This window comes from Rutidosis leptorrhynchoides, chromosome 4 (genome assembly GCF_046630445.1).
Source record: "Rutidosis leptorrhynchoides isolate AG116_Rl617_1_P2 chromosome 4, CSIRO_AGI_Rlap_v1, whole genome shotgun sequence".
NCBI lineage: Eukaryota > Viridiplantae > Streptophyta > Magnoliopsida > Asterales > Asteraceae > Rutidosis > Rutidosis leptorrhynchoides.
Genome location: NC_092336.1, coordinates 378,997,885 through 379,010,492, shown reverse-complemented (window position 1 = coordinate 379,010,492; position 12,608 = coordinate 378,997,885).

The window sequence follows — 12,608 nt, the reverse complement described above, 5'->3', positions numbered from 1 at the left end:
TATAAATGTTTTACGAAATAGACACAAGTAAATGAAACTACATTATATGGGTGAATGATCGAAGCCGAATATGTCCCTTTTAGCTTGGTAGCCTAAGAATTTGGGAACAGACCCCCAAATTGACGCGAATCCTAAAGATAGATCTATCGGGCCCAACAAGCCCCATTCCGGAATTTGGAATGCTTTAGTACTTCGAAATTATCATGTCCGATGGGTGTTCCGGAATGATGGGGATATTCTATATGCATCGTGTTAATGTCGGTTACCAGGTGTTCACCATATGAATGATTTTTATCTCTATGTATGGGATGTATTGAAATATGAAATCTTGTGGTCTATTATTATGATTTGATAATATATAGGTTAAACCTATAACTCACCAACATTTTTGTTGACGTTTTAAGCATGTTTATTCTCAGGTGATTATTAAGAGCTTCCGCTGTTGCATACTAAAATAAGGACAAGATTTGGAGTCCATGCTTGTATGATATTATGTAAAAACTGCATTCAAGAAACTTATTTTTGATGTAATATATTCTTATTGTAAACCATTATGTAATGGTCGTGTGTAAACAGTATATTTCAGATTATCATTATTTGATAATCTACGTAATGCTTTTTAAACCTTTATCGATAAAATAAAGGTTATGTTTGTTTTAAAAAATGAATGCAGTCTTTGAAAAACGTCTCATATAGAGGTCAAAACCTCGCGACGAAATCAATTAATATGGAACGTTTATAATCAATATGAACGGGATATTTCAGTTGGTATCAGAGCGTTGGTCTTAGAGAACTAGAAAATTGCATTAGTGTGTCTTATCGAGTTTGTTAGGATGCATTAGTGAGTCTGGACTTCGACCGTGTTTTCTTTAAAAACGATTGCTTAACACTTTTTGTTGGAAACTATATATTATTAACATGTAAATATTATGTGATATATTAATCTCTTAACTAGTTTGATATTGTGTGATAGATGTCTACCACTAGTACAAATCCCATCGACTCATCTAATAATAATGCAGAGTCGAATATACTTTGGGAAGATTCACAAATTCCCGAAGAGGAACCGGAAGAGGAGGAACTAGAAGAAGAGGAACCGGAAGAAGAGGAACCAGAAGAGGAGGAATCGGAAGAGGAGGAACCAGAAGAAGAAGAGGTTCCGGAGGAAGAAATATTGATACCTACAGTAAATCGTTTAAATAAAAGAAATCCTCAACCAATGGACCAAAGTTAAAAATGGTCAATGGTGTTTCCGCCGAGGAAGCAAAATATTGGGAAGATTACCAATTTTCCGATGAATCGGATCCCGATGAGGATTCCGATGATGTTATAGAAATTACCTCGACCCAATTTAATATAGCAAAAGAAAATAATAAGGGAAAAGGTATAAAAATAGAGAAACCTGATTCTAACCCCGATGAGCTTTATATGTATCGGCAACATCCGTATTTCCTAAAGTGTAACAATAACCCGGGAACCTCTAAACCACCAGGTTTTTCTAAACCATTGTGGAAAACGAAGGCTCGTATTAGAGGAACACCATATATCCCTAGAAAATTAGGAAAACGAACCAAGTCCGAAGAAGAAGAAACCAGTGATTCAGATTAGAGGGTTGTAATCATGTTGTGTATTATATGTATTGTAGTGTGCTTGTACTTTTATGTTCTGTGTAAAAATTGTTTATATTGTTTGTTAATTATCTTTTACGAATCTAATCCTTGTCTATTTTACAGTATAAAAATAAAATGGACGTTAAGGGTAGACAACCGAATATTTTAGAAGACCTACCAGAGGATATGATTAAGGAAATCTTGTCTAGAGTCGATCAGAGTTCATCAGCACATTTAGTTACGGCGAAATTAACTTGTCAAACATTTGAAAGACTTTCCAGAAATGCCTTAGTTTATAAAAGGCTTTCCTTTGATAGGTGGGGTATATCACATTGGGGAGACCGTAAGTTACGCTGTGTTTTCTTTAAAGCGTTAAATACGGGGAACCCAAATGCAATTTTACGCTACGGGTTAAGAACCTATTTTGACTCAACATATCCCAACATAGGATTTCGTGAGTTAGAAAGAGCTTCTAACATGCAACATAAAGAAGAATGTTATACTTACGGGTTAGTGATGTTCGTTTCTTACCAAAGTGAGAAAAAGAATATCGGGTTACAACTTTTAAATAAAACCATCCCACAAGTGACGGATTCAGTAGTTGGGGTGAGAAACAAGGTTTTTAGATTATTACGGGGCTGTTGGACATTACGAAACCCTCGTCCTTTTGACGACATTACAACATGCTGCCTAGCCAATGGTCATAACAGTTACTTTCCACAAGACCAAGGATGGGAAGTCGTCTTAGTAAAACCTGAATGCATGACTTGTTTCTGGACTTATGAATTACGTGTCTTTATTTTCTTTGCTGAACAACTTGCGTATTAACTAGTTTTATCTTCAAAACTGTTCTGTATCAAAGTGTACTATATTTCATGTTATATGTAATATAGCGAAGTTGTAAGTTTGAAGTATATTGGTATGTGTTATATTATTAAAATCAGTTTTTCATATGGAATTGTAGTAGTTGAATTGTATATTAGCTACTAAGTATAAACTTAACGGGTAAGTAGTACCCAAATTTAAACTTATAAAACGCTAATATGAAGAAAAAGCTTTTATAAATAAGTTCATATAATGCTACGAGATACTATTGACTACTCTTAAATTCTATATGATTAACTCAATTCTTTTGGCTATTTTTTGAAGGAAATGGCACCGGCGACTCGTCAGAATTTGAACATGAGCGAGGAAGACTTCCGTGTTTTCCTTGCAGCAAACATAGCCGCAGTACAGGCTGCGATGCAAAATAACAATAACTCTGGATCTAGCAGTGGAACTAATTCCACAAGAAATCATGTAGGATGCACCTACAAAGAATTCACTGCCTGCAAACCTTTGGAATTTGATGGAACCGAAGGACCAATTGGATTGAAACGGTGGACCGAGAAAGTCGAATTGGTGTTTGCCATAAGTAAGTGTACTGAAGAGGACAAAGTTAAGTATGCTACGCATACCTTCACAGGTAATGCGTTAACGTGGTGGAACACCTATCTTGAACAGGTAGGACAAAATGCTGCTTACGCACTACCGTGGTCGGCATTCAAGCAATTGATGAACGAGCAGTACCGTCCTAGAAACGAAGTCAATAAGCTCAAGGCAGAACTTAGAGAGTTACGAACACAAGGGTTGGACGTTACCACGTATGAACGACGATTCACAGAGATGTGCCTATTGTGTCCGGGAGCGTCCGAAGATGAAGAAGAGAAGATCGACGCATTTGTAAAAGGGTTACCAGTAAGGATTCAAGAAGATGTCAGTTCACACGAGCCCACTTCCATACAAAAGGCAAGTAGAATGGCTCATAAACTCATAAATTAGATTGAGGGAAGAATTAAAGAGCAGGCGGCCGAAGAAGCCAACACGAAACAACTCAAGAGAAAGTGGGAAGAAACCAGTGACAAGGGTTACCAATACAACAACAATAACAATTACAACCACAACCACAACCGCAACAACAATCGCAACAATAACCGCAATCCTAACAATAACTACAACAAATGTCCCAACAATAACAACAACTACAACAACCGTTCCAACAACAATAACAATCCCAACAACAACCTCAATAACAACAACGGCAACAAAAACCAAAAATGCCAAAGGTGTGAAGAGTACCACCAGAATGGGTTCTGCACGACATTTTGCACCAAGTGTAAAAGAACTGGCCATGGTACAAAAAAGTGTGAGGTCTACGGACCAAATTTTAACAGAACTAAAGGAACAAATAGTGGCGAAATAAGTAATGCCGCCTTTGTTTGTTATGGATGTGGAAAACCGGGCCACGTTAGAAGTAATTGCCCGAATCAGAGGAATACTAATGGGCAGGGCCGCGGAAGAGTTTTCAATATTAATACGGCAGAAGCGCAGGAAGACCCGGAGCTTGTTACGGGTAAGTTTCTTATTGATAATAAATCTGCTTATGTTTTATTTGATTCGGGTGCGGATAGAAGCTATATGAGTAGAGATTTTTGTGCTAAGTTAAGTTGCCCATTGACGCCTTTGGATAGTAAATTTTTACTCGAATTAGCAAATGGTAAATTAATTTCAGCAGATAATATATGTCGGGATAGAGAAATTAAACTGGGTGATGAAACGTTTAAGATTGATTTAATACCAGTCGAGTTAGGGAGTTTTGATGTAATAATTGGCATTGACTGGTTGAAGAAGGTGAGATCAGAGGTCGTTTGTTACAAAAATGCGATTTGCAGTATGCGTGAAAAGGGAAAACCTTTAATGGTGTACGGAGAAAAGAACAATGCGAAATTAAATCTTATTAGTAGTTTGAAGGCGCAAAAACTAATAAGAAAAGGTTGTTACGTCATTCTAGCACACATCAAGGAAGTTAAACCTGAAGAAAAGAACACCAGTGATGTTCCCGTCGCAAAAGAATTTCCCGATGTATTTCCGAAAGAATTACCGGGATTACCCCCACATCGATCCGTTGAATTTCAAATAGACCTTGTACCAGGAGCTACACCAATAGCTCGTGCTCCATACAGACTTGGACCCAGCGAAATGAAGGAACTTCAGAGCCAATCACAAGAACTTTTAGAGCATGGTTTCATTCAACCAAGCACATCACCGTAGGAACTCCTGTTTTATTTGTCAAGAAGAAGGATGGTACATTTAGGTTGTGTATCGACTACCGAGAGTTGAACAAACTTACCATCAAGAACCGCTACCCACTACCGAGAATCGACGACTTATTTGATCAACTACAAGGCTCGTTGGTTTATTCGAAGATTGATTTACGTTCTGGGTATCATCAAATGCGGGTGAAGGAGGATGATATTCCAAAGACTGCTTTTAGGACACGTTACGATCATTACGAGTTTATGATTATGCCATTTGGCTTGACTAACGCACCAGCTGTGTTCATGGACCTCATGAACCGAGTGTGTGGATCATACCTTGACAAGTTTGTCATTGTTTTCATCGATGACATACTTATTTACTCAAAGAATGACCAGGAGCACGAAGAACATTTGAGAAAAGTGCTAGAGTTGTTGAGGAAAGAAAAACTGTACGCTAAGTTTTCAAAGTGTGCATTTTGGTTGGAAGAAGTTCAATTACTCGGTCACATAGTGAACAAAGAAGGTATTCAAGTGGATCCGGCAGATATTGAAACCGTTGAAAAGTGGGAAACCCCGAAAACTCTAAAGCATATACGCCAATTTTTAGGACTAGCTGGTAACTACAGAAGATTCATCCAAGATTTTTCCAAAATAGCAAAACCCTTGACTGCATTAACACATAAAGGGAAGAAATTTGAATGGAAAGATGAACAAGAGAAAGCGTTTCAATTGTTAAAGAAAAAGTTAACTACGGCTCCTATCTTGTCATTACCTGAAGGGAATGATGATTTTGCGATATATTGTGACGCCTCAAAGCAAGGTCTCGGTTGTGTATTAATGCAAAGAACGAAAGTAATTGCTTATGCGTCTAGACAATTGAAGATTCACGAACAGAATTATACAACACATGATTTGGAATTAGGTGCGGTTGTTTTTTCATTAAAGACTTGGAGGCACTACTTATATGGGGTCAAAAGTATTATATATACCGACCACAAAAGTTTTCAACACATATTTAATCAGAAACAACTGAACATGAGGCAGCGCAGGTGGATTGAATTGTTAAATGATTATAACTTTGAGATTCGTTACCACCCGGGGAAGGCAAATGCGGTAGCTGACGCCTTGAGCAGAAAGGACAGAGAACCCATTCGAGTAAAAGCTATGAATATAATGATTCACAATAACCTTACTACTCAAATAAATGAGGCGCAACAAGGAGTTTTAAAAGAGGGAAATTTAAAGGATGAAATACCCAAAGGATCGGAGAAGCATCTTAATATTCGGGAAGACGAAACCCGGTATAGGGCTAAAAGGATTTGGGTACTAAAATTTGGAGATATGAGAGAAATAGTACTTAGAGAAGCTCATAAAACCAGATACTCAATACATCCTGGAACAGGGAAGATGTACAAGGATCTCAAGAAACATTTTTGGTGGCCGGGTATGAAAGTCGATGTTGCTAAATACGTAAAAGAGTGTTTGACGTGTTCTAAGGTCTAAGCGGAGCATCAGAAACCATCAGGTCTACTTCAACAACCCGAAATCCCGAAATGGAAATGGGAAAACATTACCATGGATTTCATCACTAAATTGCCAAAGACTACAAGTGGTTTTGATACTATTTGGGTAATAGTTGATTGTCTCACCAAATCAGCATTCTTCCTGCCAATAAGAGAAGATGACAAGATGGAGAAGTTAGCACGATTGTATTTGAAGGAAGTCGTCTCCAGACATGGAATACCAATCTCTATTATCTCTGATAGGGATGGCAGATTTATTTCAAGATTCTGGCAGACATTATAGCAAGCATTAGGAACTCATCTAGACATGAGTACTGCCTATCATCCACAAACTGATGGGCAGAGCGAAAGGACGATACAAACACTTGAAGACATGCTATGAGCATGTGTTATTGATTTCGGAAACAGTTGGGATCGACACTTACCGTTAGCAGAATTTTCCTACAACAACAGCTACCATTCAATCATTGAGATGGCGCTGTTAAAAGCACTTTACGGTACAAAGTGCAGGTCTCCGATTTGTTGGAGTGAAGTGGGGGATAGACAGATTACGGATCCGGAGATAATACAAGAAACTACCGAGAAGATCATCCAAATTCAACAACGGTTAAAAACCGCCCAAAGTAGACAAAAGAGCTACGCTGACATTAAAAAAAAGATATAGAATTTGAAATTGGAGAGATGGTCATGCTTAAAGTTGCACCTTGGAAAGGCGTTGTTCTATTTGGTAAACGAGGGAAATTAAACCCAAGGTATATTGGACCATTCAAGGTTATTGATCGCGTCAGACCAGTAGCTTACCGACTTGAGTTACCTCAACAACTCGCGGCTGTACATAACACTTTCCACATCTCGAATTTGAAGAAATGTTTTGCTAAAGAAGATCTCACTATTTCATTAGACGAAATCTAAATCAACGAAAAACTTCAATTTATCGAAGAACCCGTAGAAATAATGGATCGTGAGGTTAAAAGACTTAAGCAAAACAAGATAGCAATTGGTAAGGTTCGATGAAATGCTCGTAGAGGACCTGAGTTCACCTGGGAAAGAGAAGATCAGATGAAGAAGAAATACCCGCACTTATTTCCAGAAGATGCGTCAACACTTCCAACAGCTTGAAATTTCGGGACGAAATTTATTTAACGGGTAGGTACTGTAGTGACCTAAACTTTTCCATGATTATTCCATGATTATATATTAAATGAAAACTATATTTGCATGATTAAATGTTTCCAACATGTTAAGCAATCAAACTTGTTAAGACTTGATTATTTGAAATGAGTTTCATGTAGACAATTGACCACCCAAGTTGACCGGCGATTCACGAAAGTTAAAACTTGTAAAAACTATATGTTGATATATATATGGACATGTATATAACGATTATCGTTGTAATGACATTTTAAAGTATATATATCATATCAAGATATATTCATTGTTGGTGATTTGTGTCACCAATATGATTTAATTGTAATGGGATTAATTTGTTAACCAAAATAACCTTGTTAAATATCGAACAAGTTTGGGGAAAGTGTGGAGTGCACAATTGTTTGAACTTATCTTGATTATGACGGGTGTTCGGGGGCAGCGCCCCCGATAGCGGGGTCCAAGGGGTGGCAACCCCTGGCGGGGTTCAAAATGCTTCTACTTAGCAAAAATGCTTACAATTACATTTCCATTCATTTTTCATCAACAATTCTACTCGTAGTCATTCAGTATTCGTACCCGTATTATACACAGCTGCTAGACGTACTTACTATGAGTATATACCAATAGGAACTAGCATGGGATTCCACTCTTGATTATGTCATGCATGGCTAATCAAATTTAACTTCTACCATGAACTAGTCAACTAACTAGAGCTCCTTTTAACCCCACTCACCACTCATCATTCACCACTCACCAATCAATCCATTTCACTTACAATTCTCTTTCTAATTCTCGCTAAACACACACACACACACACTTAGGAACGGAATTTCCAGTAAACTAATCATCATCTTCATCAAAAATTACTTCAAGAATCAAGCTATAATCATCATAGGAAGAACACTTCAAGAACACTTCGAAAATCCTTTCAAGTTTGCTAGTTTACTTTTAATCTTGCAAATCCATTCCAAGTAATCATCTAAGATCAAGAAACCTTTGTTAATTACAGTAGGTTATCTTTCTTATTCAAGGTAATACTCATATCCAAACTTTGATTCGATTTCTATAACTATAAACTATCTTGATTCGAGTAATAATCTTACTTGAAATTGTTTTCGTGTCATGATTCTGCTTCAAGAACTTTCAAGCCATCAAAGATCCATTCAAGCTCAAGATTATTTTTGTCATTCCCAGTAGGTTTACCTACTATACTTGAGGTAGTAATGATGTTCGTAACATCATTCGATTCATATATAAATAACTATCTTATTCAAAGATTTGAAAACGTAATCACTAGAACATAGTTTAGTTAATTCTAAACTTGTTCGCAAACAAAGTTAATCCTTCTAAATTGACTTTTAAAATCAACTAAACACATGTTTTATATCTATATGATATGCTAACTTAATGATTTAAAACCGAAAAACAAGAAAAACACCGTAAAACCGGACATACGCCGTCGTAGTAACACCGCGGGCTGTTTTGGGTTTGATAATTAAAAACTATGATAAACTTTGATTTAAAAGTTGTTCTTCTGGGAAAATGATTTTTCTTATGAACATGAAACTATATCCAAAAATCATGGTTAAACTCAAAGTGGAAGTATGTTTTTCAAAATGGTCATCAAGACGTCGTTCTTTCGACTGAAATGACTACCTCTTACAAAAACAACTTGTAACTTATATTTCTGACTATAAACCTATACTTTTTCTGTTTAGATTCATAAAATAGAGTTCAAAATGAAACCATAGCAATTTGATTCACTCAAAACGGATTTAAAACGAAGAAGTTATGGGTAAGACAAGATTTGATATTTTTTGATTGTTGTAGCTACGGGAAATATTGTAACAATTCTATACAAATCATATCCTAACTAACTTATATTGTATTATACATGTATTCTAATATATTATGTAATCTTGGGATACCATAGATACGTATGCAAATGTTTTTACATATCATATCGACCCATGTATATATATTATTTGGAATAACCATAGACACTCTATATGCAGTAATGTTGGAGTTAGCTATACAGGGTTGAGGTTGATTCCAAAAATATATATGCTTTGAGTTGTGATGTAGCCTGAGACGTGTATACACTGGGTCGTGGATTGATCCAAGATAATATATATCGATTTATTTCTGTACATCTAACTATGGACAACTAGTTGTAGGTTATTAACGAGGACAGCTGACTTAATAAGCTTAAAACATTAAAACGTATTAAAAATGTTGTAAATATATTTTGATCATACTTTGATATATATGTACATATTTGTTATAGGTTCGTGAATCGACCAGTAGCCAAGTCTTATTTCCCGAAGAAGTAAAAATCTGTGAAAGTGAGTTATAGTCCCACTTTTAAAATCTAATATTTTGGTATGAGAATACATGCAACTTTATAAATGTTTTACGAAATAGACACAAGTAAATGAAACTACATTATATGGGTGAATGATCGAAGCCGAATATGCCCCTTTTAGCTTGGTAGCCTAAGAATTTGGTAACAGACCCCCAAATTGACGCGAATCCTAAAGATAGATCTATCGGGCCCAACAAGCCCCATTCTGGAATTTGGAATGCTTTAGTACTTCGAAATTATCATGTCCGATGGGTGTCCCGGAATGATGGGGATACTCTATATGCATCTTGTTAATGTCGGTTACCAGGTGTTCACCATATGAATGATTTTTATCTCTATGTATGGGATGTATTGAAATATGAAATCTTGTGGTCTATTATTATGATTTGATAATATATAGGTTAAATCTATAACTCACCAACATTTTTGTTGACGTTTTAAGCATGTTTATTCTCAGGTAATTATTAAGAGCTTCCGCTGTTGCGTACTAAAATAAGGACAAGATTTGGAGTCCATGGAAGCTCTTAATAATCACCTGAGAATAAACATACTTAAAACGTCAACAAAAATGTTGGTGAGTTATAGGTTTAACCTATATATTATCAAATCATAATAATAGACCACAAGATTTCATATTTCAATATACATCTCATACATAGAGATAAAATTCATTCATACGGTGAAAACCTGGTAACTGACATTAACAAGATGCATATAGAATATCCCCATCATTCTGGGACACCCATCGGACATGATAATTTCGAAGTACTAAAGCATTCCAAATTCCAGAATGGGACTTGTTGGGCCCGATAGATCTATCTTTAGGATTCGCGTCAATTTGGGGGTCTGTTCCCAAATTCTTAGGCTACCAAGCTAAAAGGGGCATATTCGTCTTCGATCATTCACCCATATAATTTAGTTTCATTTACTTGTGTCTATTTCGTAAAACATTTATAAAATTGCATGTATTCTCATCCCAAAATATTAGATTTTAAAAGTAGGACTATAACTCACTTTCACAGATTTTTACTTCGTCGGGAAGTAAGACTTAGCCACTGGTCGATTCACGAACCTATAACAAATATGTACATATATATCAAAGTATGTTCAAAATATATTTACAACATTTTTAATACGTTTTAATGTTTTAAGTTTATTAAGTCAGCTGTCCTCGTTAGTAACCTACAACTAGTTGTTCACAATTAGATGTACAGAAATATATCGATATATATTATCTTGAATCAATCCACGACCCAGTGTATACATGTCTCAGGCTAGATCATAACTCAAAGTATATATTTTTGGAATCAACCTCAACCCTGTATAGCTAACTCCAATATTACTGCATATAGAGTGTCTATGGTTGTTCCAAATAATATATATACATGGGTCGATATGATATGTCAAAACATTTGCATACGTGTCTATGGTATCCCAAGATTATATAATATATTAGAATACATGTATAATACAATATAAGTTAGCTAGGATATGATTTGTATAGAATTGTTACAATATTTCCCGTAGCTACAACAATCAAAAATATCCAATCTTGTTTTACCCATAACTTCTTCGTTTTAAATCCGTTTTGAGTGAATCAAATTGCTATGAATCTAAACAGAAAAAGTATAGGTTTATAGTCAGAAATATAAGTTAAAAGTCGTTTTTTTAAGAGGTAGTCATTTCAGTCGAAAGAACGACGTCTTGATGACCATTTTGAAAAACATACTTCCACTTTGAATTTAACCATAATTTTTGGATATAGTTTCATGTTCATAAGAAAAATCATTTTCCCAGAAGAACAATTTTTAAATCAAAGTTTATCATAGTTTTTAATTATCAAACCCAAAACATCCTGCGGTGTTACTACGACGGCGTATGTCTGGTTTTACGGTGTTTTTCGTGTTTCCAGGTTTTAAATCATTAAGTTAGCATATCATATAGATATAGAACATGCATTTAGTTAATTTTAAAAGTCAAGTTAGAAGGATTAACTTTATTTGCGAACAAGTTTAGAATTAACTAAACTATGTTCTAGTGATTACAAGTTTAAATCTTCGAATAAGATAATTTTATATGTATGAATCGAATGATGTTATGAAAATTATTACTACCTTAATTTTAGTAGGTAAACCTATGGAAATGAGAAAAATAGATCTAGCTTCAAAGGATCCTTGGATGGCTTGAAAGTTCTTGAAGCAGAATCATGACACGAAAACAAGTTCAAGTAAGATTTCCACTCGAAATAAGATTGTTATAGTTATAGAAATTGAATCAAAGTTTGAATATGAGTATTACCTTGTATTAGAAAGATATCTTGCTGTAAATAAGAAATATTTCTTGAGGTTGGATGATCACTTTACAAGATTGGAAGTAAGCTAGCAAACTTGAAAGTATTCTTGATTTTATGAAACTAGAACTTATAGAATTTATGAAGAACACTTAGAACTTGAAGATAGAACTTGAGAGAGATCAATTAGATGAAGAAAATTGAAGAATGAAAGTGTTTGTAGGTGTTTTTGGTCGTTGGTATATGGATTAGGTATAAAGGATGTGTAATTTTGTTTACTTGTAAATAAGTCATGAATGATTACTAATATTTTTGTAATTTTATGAGATATTTCATGCTAGTTGCCAAATGATGGTTCCCACATGTGTTAGGTGACTCACATGGTCTGCTAAGAGCTAATCATTGGAGTGTATATACCAATAGTACATACATCTAAAAGCTATGTATTGTACGAGTACGAATACCGGTGCATACGAGTAGAATTGTTGATGAAACTGAACGAGGATGTAATTGTAAGAATTTTTGTTAAGTAGAAGTATTTTGATAAGTGTCTTGAAGTCTTTCAATAGTTTATGAATACATATTAAAACACTA